The sequence below is a fragment of the Mustela putorius genome, unplaced genomic scaffold (assembly GCF_011764305.1).
Source record: "Mustela putorius furo isolate JIRA1106 unplaced genomic scaffold, ASM1176430v1.1 tig00000281_pilon_pilon_pilon, whole genome shotgun sequence".
NCBI lineage: Eukaryota > Metazoa > Chordata > Mammalia > Carnivora > Mustelidae > Mustela > Mustela putorius.
This window is the reverse complement of record NW_025421343.1, coordinates 11,531,729-11,546,284: the sequence shown is the minus strand read 5'-3', so window position 1 is coordinate 11,546,284 and position 14,556 is coordinate 11,531,729.

Genomic DNA, 14,556 nt, shown 5'->3' with positions numbered 1-14,556 from the left:
CTTGTGTTTATTTTTTGGTAATTTTTGCTGACCTGTCTTCAGAGTCACTTGTTCTTTCATTTGGTGCATTAAGTTTACTAGCAAGCTGATCAAAGACAGTTTACACCGTGTTGATTTTTATTTGTACCCATCTTATCTTGCAAAGTGTCTACCTTTTCAGTTCAGGTCTTTAGAAGAGTTAACCTAGTTATTTTAAAATTTCTGTCAAATATATTCAACATATGTGTCCTATGAGCAGATTCTGATGGTTGTTGCTTTGCCTTTTTGGAATTCTTCTTTTGTATGTTTTTATTTCTTGACTTTTCTCATTTATCCTAACTTTTGCTGAAAGATCGGCATTTTATGTAGAACTGTGAAGACTAAGGTAAATCGTCTTTATGCATGGTAATTAGTACTTCTTTATCTCTATTTCTGTTTTGGGGCTTCTGTCAATCCAAACAAGAATGGAGTTGGCGTCTTGCTAGGAACACCTTAAGCATACTGCAGGAAGCAAATTCCTCTACTGATACTTAGTATTTAGGGTATAAACTTCATGCCAGAGGTTTTCTTCTCAATATCTGTTCAACAATTTGCTTTTTTTTTTTTTTTTCATTTTTAATTGCACCTGAAAAGAAGTAAGTCTCCTGAAGCTCTCCTCAAGACTGATTGACTCCGAGAATGACTGTATTTGACAGTCATTCTATTCAATTCTTATTATTCTGGAACTACAGATCAGTGTGGGGAACTCTTCTCTGATGTTCTGATTTAGCCTTGGCCAGATGCAAGGGCCTCATGAGTGGGCCCTTCCAATTACCCCTGCCCCTTCCCCATTTGTAATTGTGGGTTTGGCACTCATCCATGCCAACAGAGTTGGAACAGAGTTTTTTTCTCTCTTCTTCTTTTCCCTCACCTTCAAGAGGTGACTCAGTCCCTTGAAAGAATTCATTTCTCTTTTACCTGGGCAACAAGACTTTTGTCCCATCAAGGAAAAATATAAGATGCATCAAGTCAAATTTAGCAGTTTAAGCTATTCCCCTCCTGTACCTAGCTAGCAACATGAGGGAAGGCTTCTCAGAATTTTCTCCAATCTTCCCTGTAAGGACCTGGTCAAATTCACCAAGAAAAAGCCAGTAAGAGGTCTGAACATTCTCCAAATCTGTAATTCCCAGTGGATTTACACTTTCATATAAACTACAACTGACCTAAATAATAATAATATGTGCCATTTCAGCTGAATTCTTACTGGCTTATTTAAAATCCAGCTGCACCTGCCCAATTTAAACAAGGACTCCTATCACTTCTCCCCCTTCAGATGCCTGGCTCTCCCAGATCTGGGGTTAGCGGGCTGCCATGAGAATTCAGTTCTCTACTGTGCTCCAAAAACTCATTAATTTTCAGTACATCCAGCTTTTTCTCCTTTATATTGGTGAAAACAATGGCCCTTTCATCTAAATTCTTTGAGCTAAGAATCAAAAGCTTTCTTTTTTTAATTTTATATATGTATTTATCTAATAATATAATGGATTTTAAGTGAACCACTCAGCCTACAAACTAGCCCATTACAAATTATGCTTCTCTAATAATGTACTCTTCCCTCTCATGTTTCTATCTCCTTTCAGTTGAAAACAGGTAAATTATGTCTTGACCATTTTGTGACCTCCTTATTTTTAGTTTTAATACACACACATATTTTAGCTATGTATCTCATTTGACAAAATTTTGCTTTTGTTAGTTACTTTCATTATTCTACTTAGAAAAACACTGGTTCTTTGTCTACTCATCCAAGATGTCTTGGATCTATGGCTTAAAAACTTCTAATCTCCCCTCTAGCATCAATAATGGTTTCATGTAAAATAATAAGAATGGTTTAATGTATAAATATAAAGGAACAGAGTTGTTTTCAAAGGAAGTCATTTAACCAATTTTCTCATAGACTGATAGGAATATATGGATTATTTCACCTTGATGAGTCTCAAATACTCAATTTCTCGAACTGGCACGAATTCAGAATACCAAGAATTAATTTTTCTCATTCTAATTAATCAAAATAAAAAAATGTTAATAATTAATTTAAAAAATCTTCTAGGCTAAGGGCTGTGCATGGGGTCATGTGCACTGTCCAGCCTGTGCCCCATACCCTCTCTGAGGGTAGCACACCCTGGACCATACCTTGGGGCTGGGTGGGCCAGTTATAGGCCTCCGAGCCTGCCTGGCCTCACTGGCTGGCCACAGAGAGTAGGGAATGGGTCAGGACTACCCCAATCCCTGGGCTGAGCAGGACCTAGCACCTGGCCCAGCAGCAATAAAGAGTGGGTGCACAGGGAAAAGAAAAAGAAAAAAACAAAAAACAAAGACAAAAACTTTCCAAAACAACAAGTTGCAAAAAGCTACAATAACATTTGATATGTTATTCACACTTGAAAATTTAATAAATGCATAACTTTAACATCTCCTTTTTAAAAACCCTAAACAAGTGGAGTTGGATGCATTTAAATGTGATTCTTACAACATAGTTTCCATGGTTTGGTAATATAGAAATAAGTTGCTTTTGAAGATACTCTTTTCATAGTTATATATAGGTTAATACAATTTTTTGGAATAATTTTGTCCTTGGAAAATTTGGACATTTTTTTTTTTACTAATTATTTTAATTAACATATAATGTATTATTTGCCCAGAGTACAGGTCTGTGAATCATCAGGCTTACACACTTCACAGCACTTATCATATCACATACCCTCCCCAATGTCCATAACCCAACTACCCTCTCCACACCTCCCTTCCCCCCAGCAACCCTCAGTTTGTCTTGTGAGATTAGGATTCTCTCATGGTTTGTCTCCCTCCCGATCCCTTCTTGTTTCATTTATTCCTTCCCTACCACCCCCACAAGCCCACCACTCTGCCTCTCAATTGTCTTTCTCTAATTGACTTATTTCACTCAGTATAATACCTTCTAGTTCCAACCATGTCATTGCAAATGGCAAGATTTCATTTCTTTTGATGGCTGCATGGTATTCCATTGTATATGTATACCACCTCTTCTTTATCCATTCACCTGTTGATGGACATCTAGGTTCTTTCCATAGTTTAGCTATTGTGGACATTGTTGTTATAAACATTCGGGTGCACATGCCCCTTTGGATCACTACATTTGTATCTTTAGGGTAAATACCCAGTAGTGTGATTGCTGGATCACAGAGGAGCTCTATTTTCAACTTTTTGAGGAACCTCCCTGCTGTTTTCTGGAGTGGTTGCACCAGCTTGCATTCCCACCAACAGTGTAGGAGGGCTCCCCTTTCTCCGCATCCTCGCCAGCATCTGTCATTTCCTGACTTGTTAATTTTAGCCATTCTGACTGGTGTGAGGTGGTATCTCATTGTGGTTTTGATTTGTATTTCCCTGATGCCGAGTGATGTGGAGCACTTTTTCATGTGTCTGTTGGCCATCTGGATGTCTTCTTTGCAGAAATGTCTGTTCATGGGATGCCTGGGTGGCTCAGTTGGTTAAGCTGCTGCCTTCAGCTCAGGTCATGATCCCAGGGTCCTGGGATTGAGTCCCGCATTGGGCTTCTTGCTCGGCAGGGGGCCTGCTTCTCTCCCTGCCTCTACCTGCCTCTGCCTGCTTATGTGTACTCTCTCTCTCTGGCAAATAAATAAAATCTTTAAAAAAAAAAAAAAAAAAGAAAAGAAATGTGGGTTCACGTGGACAGAGTTTTATGTTCAATTTTACATACACACACACACACACATAATTTATTCTACTTAAGGGTTTTAGTTCCAGTAATGCTCAACAGTATATCCTAAATAATATCAGAGAATTCTGCTATTCTCCTTTTAATGACTCTGGGCTCTGAGACTACTATGGCTATTATATACAGTGTTCTGTCCTTGTATGCAAAGATTCACATAGCCTTCAATCTAGTTAAAACATTTTAAATTACTTTAAAATATTTTTTTCTGCTGCACAGTTGGAGACTGTCATTCCACAAAGCTAGGTGCTACACGTATCTGAAAACCACTTAAGTTAGAGGAGATCCTATTTTTGGAATTCCAATACATCATCCATCACATATTAAAAATAAGCATACCACATATACATGCAGAGAAAATTAGTAGAATCCCCTGGAATGTATAAATGACTGGCACTGTCAATTTTACATACTGTATTACATAGAGAGAGAGTAAAAAAAAATCCACTTAAGGAACTTACTGTGATTTTATTCTGAATTACGTACAATGTTACCTTAAGCACTCACTTTCTCTAATGTTTAGTTAAATCAAATGAAACCCAAATAAATAAAATTGGCAAGGCATAAGGCACTCACTCTTGAGCAAACACTGGATAATGTCAAGTAACCTAAATCTGTGATCTGTAATAAGGGGGTAGTTGACATTCCAAGCACGTGCTAATGTGTAACAAAATTAGACTGAAAATATATTAACATTGGAGAAGTGTCAAATCTCTGAAATAAAGTCACTCCAACTTGGTGGAATTTGCAACTCCAGCAGGGAAAAAGGAGCTCCTCCTGTGCTGCATTATGCCTAACAAAATAAAGAAGGTTCCTTTAGTAAACCTTGAGTTCCACAGAAATCAGAAATCAGGCCTTGGCTGGCAGAGTAATTGCATTCCTCTCCTGGCCATTGTGGAGATAGCAAGATACTGATGAAACATAGGTGGCAAAACAGACACCATGGAATGATTTTGCATGTTTCTGGAAAGGGATGATTGGTTTAGAACTGGTGAATATTTATGAACCCTAGTTTCTCAGCAACGTTTTAGAGATACTTTCAACAAAGATTTATCTAAATATACCAAAAATCAAAGTCATTTGTTTGAACAAAAATCTTGCTCAGGAGACACCACAGGGAAACAAGGTAGGGGAAACAAGCCATTAACATTTTACCTACCTTCTACCTTTCAAATGGTTGACAAAATCATGAAATGAAAAATGCTTAATTAGATAAATACCTGAGATATAAAAATATTCTAAAATATATGCATCCATTTGAATATTTTAATAACTAGAAACAAGTTAATAAAATGACATTTTGAGCACCCAAAACAATCCTTGCCCACTAATTTCTAATCCAATTAATTATGAGTTCCTTACTGGTTCTCAAAACTGACCTCTACTTTTCATACTGTCATGGCCTTTAGTTACCAAAAATTTCAATAACGTCCACAGGAATTGATGTCAACATTCCCTCATTAAATTACATGATTTACACTGATAGCATAGAAAGCCATGTCCTAATACCTACACATACACACACAAACACGCTCAAACTGTGATTGAAAATTTTAAAATATTAAAACGTCTATTGTACTCAGAATGAAGCCCAAAATCATTTGCATATTACATAAGGAAATTTCGGTTTTGGCGTATCTACATTCCAGCAATACCTGCCCCTTCCTGAATTATAATTTTTGTTTTAGTCTAAGTGAATTATTTTCATTTCTCAACATATATAGCATTTCTCACATTTGTTCATTTGTTTTGCTTCCTTTGCCTTAAAAAAATCTGTATTTCTTTCTTCTCATAGCTCTTCACTAAATTCTGTGATAAATAAACATTAGGGAATCTTTCTTGGACTTTGTGTCCTCAGGATACAATATACTTAACTGTACTTATTATTTATTATAATCTGTTTACTTGTCTGAATTTTCTACTAGACCATGAGGCTCCTTATGGGAAGGAACTTAAATTATTGGTACTTAGTATAATGCCTGGCACAGAATAGTCCATATATAAATGTTTGCTAAAAGCATGAATGGCAGGGTGCCTGAGTGGCTCAGTTGGTTAAGCATCTGCCTTTGGCTCAGGTCATGATTCCAGGGTCCTAGGATCAAGCCCTGCATTGGGCTGCTTGCTCAGTGGGGAGTCTCCTTCTCCCTCTGTTCCTCCCCCAACTTGTGTTCTCTCACTCCCTAAAAACAAACAAGATCTTTAAAAAAAAAAAAAAAAATGACTGGATTGGAAAATGAGCTTCAATTCCCATAGCTTACAGAAGATCTAAAATCAGATTCTCCAGTTCATTCTCAGCTCTGTTATTAATAGCTGTGTAGGCTTAAGCAAGTCACATAACTTCTTTAAGACTCAGTTTCTTCATCGATAAAATGGAATACTAAGAAATTCTAACTTACTAAATTGTTGAGAAAATGTAAAAAGATCATAGTTAATAAGTGCAACTTGGTAGTATTATCATTTATTTTCAGGAAGATTAGTAATTTCAGGAAATATATTTTCTAACATGAATGTTAATTTCTTTTAATTATCCAAAAGGTAAACTAGACATAGAAATCGCATATATTGGGTTCATTTAATGAAGATAACTAAAAATAAGCTCAATTATCAGCCTTTCAAACCTGGAAGCCTAATGACATAAATACAAGAATGAAAGGCAAAACTTATTTCTGAAAGGCAAAACTGAACAAATTCACTTTCTACCAGGTAACTGTAAGTATCATCTACTTCTTAAGAACTCCCCTTTACTTTATAATATATACCCACACACATGTACAAACACATTATCCAGTATTTTACACAGTGCTATAGAATTAATTGATTCTCAACATTAACACATTGGTCAATTTCTCTTCGCTCCATTTTGAAATGGCTTTGTAAAATTCAGTGGAAAAAAAAATTGACTGACCAACTGCTAAATGACCATAGTAGAACCTTCCTAATCACCTTAAATGAACTTTACCCATCCACACAAAGGCACTACTTGAAGACAGCTAAAAATCAGTAACAAAAATTAATCAGCTCGTTCTATGTTTTATTTGGCCCTTAAGGATTTCCTACCCAATAAACTTTTGTTCTCATTCTCTTCATTATGCTGACAAGACATTTTCTTCCTACCCTCTTCAATAAGTAGGAGAAATAATTTAGGGGAGAGATGCTAGTCTCTTTGTGACACTAGAGACTTTGTGACCCAGTTCTAATACTTGAGTTACTCAATTAAGTACAGATTTACTCATTCATTTATTCATCAAGGAATGTGGAATTACTGAAATTACTGAGAAACCACTGCAACCATGAGCCTGTTTTGCAGTGAGGACGTCATTTTCAAGTTTTCTTGCTACTATTCTTTACTGTGATATAGCAAGAACAAACTTTCAGAAACGTAAATTCAGGTATACCACATCCCATTCAAATATTTCAGTGCCTATACCATTCAGAATCAAACACGAACTCTTAAGCTGACAGAGAAATCTCCCTTTTGTTTTAAACTCTGGTGTGCCCTTCTCTTTTATTACCCTTCTTTACAGAATGTTGTTCTTTTTTTCACCTCGCTGGTAACTTCCTATATAGTGTCCCCAAATACAATCACTTCTGGCAAAATTTCTAGAGCCTTAAAAATTTCATTGAGCTGTCCCTCTTTGAAGCTTTATCATATCACAAATCACATAATTGTATTTTATTTAATGTCTCCAATATGCAGTGTAAGTTTCTTTTTTTAAGTTTAAGTTTCTTAAGGGCAGAGGTTATAGCTCTGCATTTCCTACCTAGTTCTGAGTACTGCATATTGCAAATAATAACTGATCAGTGTCTATATAACAACTTATAGTTTTTACAAAATATTCATATAGACATTAATTAATTTTATTCATTAGCAAATTTCCAAGGGGAAATATAATACATGTTTCTATCCCCAGTTTTTACCCAACAAAACCCAAAGGACCTGTAACTTCCTCTTAAATTTCTGGACTTAAAATCTGATGCAACTGCCGTTCAATTTTATCATATAAAATCAATCCAAGACTGGATTCCCACAATATTTTCTATTCCAGTGTCATAGCTTTGACAGGTAAGTTACTTCAGACAGACATCCATTATTCAAGCATTAAATCATATGCATAATGTATATGCAAAGGAATCAGAAAAGAATCACCAAAGATATACAGACCTATTCAAAATCTTATATTATGGGAACAGCATTATCTCAGTTACTTATATCAGTTTTCTTTTTTTTTTTTTTTAAGATTTTACTTATTTATTTGACAGAGAGAGATGACAAGTAGGCAGAGAGGCAGGCAGAGAGAGAAAGGGAAGCAGGCTCCCTGCTGAGCAGAGAGCCTGATGCAGGACTCGATCCCAGGACCCTGAGATCATGACCTGAGCAGAAGGCAGCGGCTTAACCCACTGAGCCACCCAGGCACCCAGTATCTCAGTTACTTATATCAGTTTTCAATTGAAAACTGTGTTCTGCTGCTTGAATAAGTAAAATGTATTTTAAAGTGACTTGTCATGTGCATCTCCAATATTAATCTGCTACTTTACTTACTTTTTCACTTTTTACATTCTGTTTTGTTTTGATCAGAAACATTTTCTATCAAAGTTCAGTCATTATGCTGATTTTGAACTTCCTCATATTAAGTAGCAGGCATTCTAATAAAAGGTCAACACCCATCCTAGTGATTTAATCAGTATAAAGTAAAGGAAATATATTTTTCAAAGATCCCACAGGTATGTCTTCCCGTTTCCTTCGTTTTTTCATATTCACTACAGACCTTGGCTTTGCATTCTTAAAGCCTACTGGAGAAACACTAACCCTAGTCAACAAACATGGACATGCCTACTGTGTATGCTGTATCTGTTGGGACTTTTAGACAGCTAGTCCATACACTGAATTACATTATCTGGGCATTTTATTCATCTTTAAAATAAGTTGCTTTTAACAGATTAACTCTAAGGCTCTTTCCAGCTCTAATATTATGCTATGTTGGGGTGAGGCATAGATTTTCATATTGAGAAATAAATACTTAGGACTTAACTATTTTAAGTTAACCATAAGGTTGGGCATGGCAAGCAAAATATAATCCTATTCTCAGGCTATATTTGTAGAGATAAATTATTGAGGAAAGAAAAAGGCTACCTTCCTCTATAGTTTTATGGAAAGTGTTGGTTTCTATACTTAAAATAGTATTACCACTCCTTCCTTCTGCTTTGAGTTGGTCGGCTCATCATGAAGAGAGGACTGGGAAGCAGTCTTCTACTGGATGCCAAACAACTTTTACCAAAATCAAATGATTATTTGATTCAGTTCCATGATTCCTGTTTGGATTTCCAGATTCCTTGCCCTGAAGCTTATATGACAACTGTGAGTTTGACAGCCCTAGACTCATCATTTTTCTTCAGCATGATACTTACTGGCTTGCCATGTATCAATTTGGACCTCTGTTTCACATTTTCAACATGCATTTTTTCTTCTTTCCTTCACTTTTTTTCTTTCAGTTTTTGCCAATCTATAGTGTTTCCTGTGCCAGTTTCCATAGTTATTTTTCATTAACCCAACACTGTTCAGTGCCCTGTGTCCATGATGGGCATCTTTTCTCCTGAAAGTAGTTTCTTTCAAGACACTGGCAATACCAAGTTCCTATGTATTTCATCATTCTCCTCATGTATTTGCTCACTGTGTTTCACTAGATATGTTAGGGTCACAATCATTATTTCTCAGTATCTCTAGGTTCTGACCCAAAAAACAAAGCGCCCATAGGGTAATCATAGAGAAAAGGATACCAAGTGTTGCTTTTACTAAATGAGATCCAGTAACTGCCTAAGTAAAGGATCTTGAATAAGGTAAATTGCAGAAAAATGTGCTACTTTACATCCTAACGGAGTTTCCCTCTACTTTCTACATATTTTGACCCACTTAAAAGAAATATGAACTTTCAGACAACTATTACAACACATTCATCTCTTCCTGTAGTATAAAAGGTTGACTTCTAGAAACAGTCTTTGGAATAGGGAAATGCAACAGAAGAGAAAGCCAGTTAGTGCTTTCTTAAAATAATATGCCTTTCTCTATTAAAGATGTCCAGTGAAAGCCAGTTTTTCAGCAACCAAAAGTATTGCCCAAACCAGCCTTAATATTACCTTCAGTTTGACGAAACTTTAGACAGTTTTCTTCCTGACTATAGGCCCTTGACCTTCTTTTTCTTAAAACTTTTGACCTGATTACAAATTCTTTCTCTGGCCCTCTGAGACGCAAATTTTCTCCCAGACTCCTGCCTGTTTTACAACCTAGGATTGTCCTCCTCAAAAACCTAAGAATCGCCCCTTTGAAATGGAATCATCAAGAATAACATAACCCCTATCTCCCAGTCTCTGTGAGAGGATAGATTGAAACTTCAATCAGCAAAAACAGATATCATAATCACATTAATCAATTTCCCCCTTAATGTCCTGGAGAATTTTCCCACTAGCACAGACCAGTGCCTAAAAATGTCCCTGCCTTATATGTCAGTGAAGTTTAATTCAATCTCCCTCCAATTTTGCAATAGTCTTTACTCCTATGTAATGGTCCAATACAATTTCTCTTTGACAGTATTAACCCTTCTTTGAAAAGAACTCAATAAATGAATGGAAGGGAGCAACTGGAAGTATTCAGTAAATACCCACTCCAATCCCTATGGGAGAAGGGAAGAACACATAAATGCTTGCAAAAGCAGGAGAAGCAGAATGATCAAAATTTTATCCCCCTGCCCAACTCTCAAAAGCTCTGTTTATACTTTATTTTCCTGGAGTAGAATACAATGAATGCCCTGACATATATGAACAAAAGCACAGTGAGAAAACTAACAATCATGACTTTTACAAAATGTCTGAAATTGTACTGGGGTTGGGAAGGAGATTTATCATGGTGCATGCTTGCAAACATCAAATATTTGAAAGGTGTGGAAAGAGACAGTCACATGGAAAAGGGATTCAGATTTCTTTTATGTGGTTTCAAACAATAGTGCCAAGATTAATATATGTAAGTTAAAATGAAAAATGTTTCAGTTTAATGTAAAAAGAACTTTCCAAAACCTTCATGTGTTCGAAGATAGAATATGCTCTGCAAACCTGGAAGGTAGTGAGTACACTATCAAGAGATATAAGCCACAGTGGTTTTCGAAAGTCTTGACTGAAATGCTGAAGAGAAATTTCAAACACCACAGGGGTGTGTGGGAAGCCAAAGGTGTAACTTTTCTCCTGGCTTTGAATTTTTCCCGATTTTTTATTCAAAACATGGAGAATTTTTAATTTAATATATAGAGAATAAATTCATGTAAAATTGACAGGAAGAACACAGTATTGGGGCACCTGGCTGGCTCAGTCAGGGGAGCATGTGACTCTTAACCTTGGGGTTGGGAATTTGAGCCCCACAATGTGCACAGAGATTACTTTACAAAATTTTAAAATTTAAAAAAAAATCTTTTGTATCAAACAAAAATATTAAATGATTTAAACACACACATGCACACACACACATGGCAACTTCCTTTGCTAAAGAAGTTTTTCTGAAGACACTTATTAGGAATGAGAAGAAGATATAAAAATACTATGAACATAAACCCAGAGAGCCATATTACTATGCATCCTATTAGCAACCTGTGGTCCCTGAAAGGAAGAGAGAAATATTTTGTTGTTGTTGCATCCTTTAGTCATTAATAGCCTTTAAAGTTGAAAGTGCTGCATCTCAACATTATTTTCTTCACTCTGCTTTCTTAACTGCATCTTTCACCTCCAAGCTAGATTAGGCGATCTATCACAAGAAACATAAAGCAGACCAATGACCTTAAATGGTGGGATCTTTGATTTTTCAAAATAGATTAAAAATAGAACAATTTCAGATGGCCATGTTGAATGACTGCTCTGGGAAGATCAGTCTGTGACTATTAGTGTGAATAGTCTGCTAGGCTTGGCTGCAAGATTGCCATATAGCATATGCTTCACAGAAACCTTCTCTGAAATGTATAATAGCTTTCGCAACTGGGTAAAAAAATTACCATCTACTTCCGGTCACCTAATAGAAGAGGTCAGATACAATCATGATATGAAATGAAGGCCCAAGGCAAGGTTATAAACCCAAGCTAAAGAAAATTCTAAAATTCATAAGATTTCCCAAGATTCACAGGCATAAACTTGCCCCATGCATTCACGGAATTGCAATGAATGAACTGGATAAAACAGACTTACTGGCATTTCAAACACCTGATAAAACATATATTACACATCCAATAATAGATTTTTATTATTCAGTTATTCTGTATATGATGCTATGAGAATATAAAATTATAAAACAAAAGAAGTAGAGGATCTTAACATTACAAAGTTTATGTGGTTTTCTAAACAGACAAGACTATCACCCTGAAACCACAGTGTGTAATTTTAGTGTAATATATGCATGTCCTAAAACCTTGTTCAGACGGTTTTCCATTTAAATATTATTCAACTGATCCAATAAAAAAGTTGATATTTTAAAAATATAGGTAAGTAAAATGAGTTATTTTCATCTTTGAGGATCTTGCCCTAGATGTTTTCTCAATTCTTTGCGACCAAAATGAAAGTGAATGTACATCCCTCTTCATGATTCATGACTGACATCATGAATCAAGACTTAGAAAGGAATTTTAAAATCTATAAAGTGCTTTTAAAATAAATAATCAATAACATTAACCAGTAACATTAATACTTGGTAGTCTTGTCTGATTCTGTAGAACTTCAAGATATGTGCCTCTTTTTGTGTGCTAAGCAGTTTATCCTTCTCAAAGTAAATGACCCAGGTCACTGAGTATGTCAGCCTACACTTCCAACTGTCTCTAGCACTGGAACTTCTCCTTTAAATTTAGGTGACAATCTGATTTCACTTGGGGTTACAAATCTTGCTCTTCATATACTTAAAGAGAATTTCCTCTAATTATATTGTGTTAAAACCCAAGGACAAATTGAAGTTTTCAGCATATCTATCTCTCTAACATCAAGAAATTGCTTTTTTTTTTTTTTAAGAAATTGCTATTTTTTAATATCAAGAGGCCGAAGTGAGGAAGAAAAAATACATATGGCACATGGGTGGCTCAGTTGGTTAAGCGTCAGATCTTGGTTTCCACTCAGGTCGCAATCTCAGGTCCGTGAGATCAAGCCCTACCATGGGCTCCACACTCACTGGGGAGTCTGCTTGAGCCTCTCTTCCTCCACCTCTGTCCCTCCCTACCTCCCACTCTTTCTTTCTAAAATAAACAAATATTAAAATACATATATATGCATATGCATGTACATATATATATATATGATGTATATGGTGGACTACATAACCAATGTAAAAGCCCATGATTTTTCTCAAAGTTGTGTAATTTTCTCTTATTTAGCAATTAGGTCTTTCAACTTAAATAATCTTTTTCATTGCATGATCTTGTAGCAACATTACATAACTCAGAATGGATTTTTAAACTGTATTTTCTTAGAGTTTTGAATTAGAATTTCTAAGGATACTCAAGATTTTTTAATCCAGTATCCAGCACAGAAAACTATATCAATATATTCATAACAATAACAATCCATAACAATTTCCTTGCTAGAAGGTTATCATCTCTGATAAATTAGGTTGGATTTAAGTTTGTACTAAATTGACAAGCATTGATATTTCTTTATAAAAGTTCTTGTATGTGTGCATTTTTGCCTCAGAAAGGATAATTCGAATGCCCTGAAACAAAACCCCTTTATTTTTTGAAGATTTATTTATTTATTTCAGAGAGAGAAAGAGAGCAGAGAGAGGGGTCAAGGCTTGATATCATGACTTGAGCTGAAATCACAAGTTGGACACTTAATGAACAGAGCCACTCAGACGCCCCCCGAAAAACCCTTGTATTTATGATAAAAACTCTCTTGAGTTAATTATAATAGCATTTCAGATGCAGGAAGTGCGTGCACATTGCTCACTGACAAACCAGCTACTGAACCTGGACTCTGAAATTACTCTAATGAGCAGAGAGGATACATAAGATAAATGAGGGGATGCTGAAAGTTCCTAAATTTTACTGAGAAAGTCAAAGGGTGCCAAACCTGGGAAGACCATGAAAGAAATGATTATTGCTTTTTCTATAGTGTTGAGGATTTAAAGATAATATAGACCTGTGCTGTCTAATTAGTCAGTAGCCATATGTGATTATTTGAACTGGAATTAATGAAAATTAATTAAAATTTGAATTTCTGAACTGCACAAACAAAATTTTAAGTGGTCTCATGTGGCTAGGGCTGCCATATTGGATGGTGCTAACAGATAACAGTTTTAGTAATGCAGAAATCTCTACTGGATAACAGTGATAAAGGCACAATTGAATATATTCTTTAAATCAGAAATCTCTTCCCCGATATGCCCACTTAAAATATAAATTTTCACACACTGTTTAAGGTCATATATGAATGTTCCAGGAACCAAGGAAAGACCTACTCTAGTGAAAAAAAAAAAAAAAGTTATCTTCCTCTGTCTTCCCTTCCTCTGGTAAAAGGTTTCTCTCTCACTCTCCTTCAAATGTGCTGATACTCATTTTTCTACTACCTACACCAAGCCCAGCTTTAGGAAAAAGAACTGCTTTTAGGCACTTAAAACACAGGGTAAATTTCTTCCTTCCTTGCTTCACTAAAACATAATTGTGTCTTTTATACACAGTATGCATAATATACATGCATACATACATAACACAAACACGCATACACACACACATATATGTCATCACATTCTGTCAGGAGATCATCTCGGGGAGAAAAAGATTTTTTCCAATAGCCTTAATTAAAACAGATATTTGCCTATT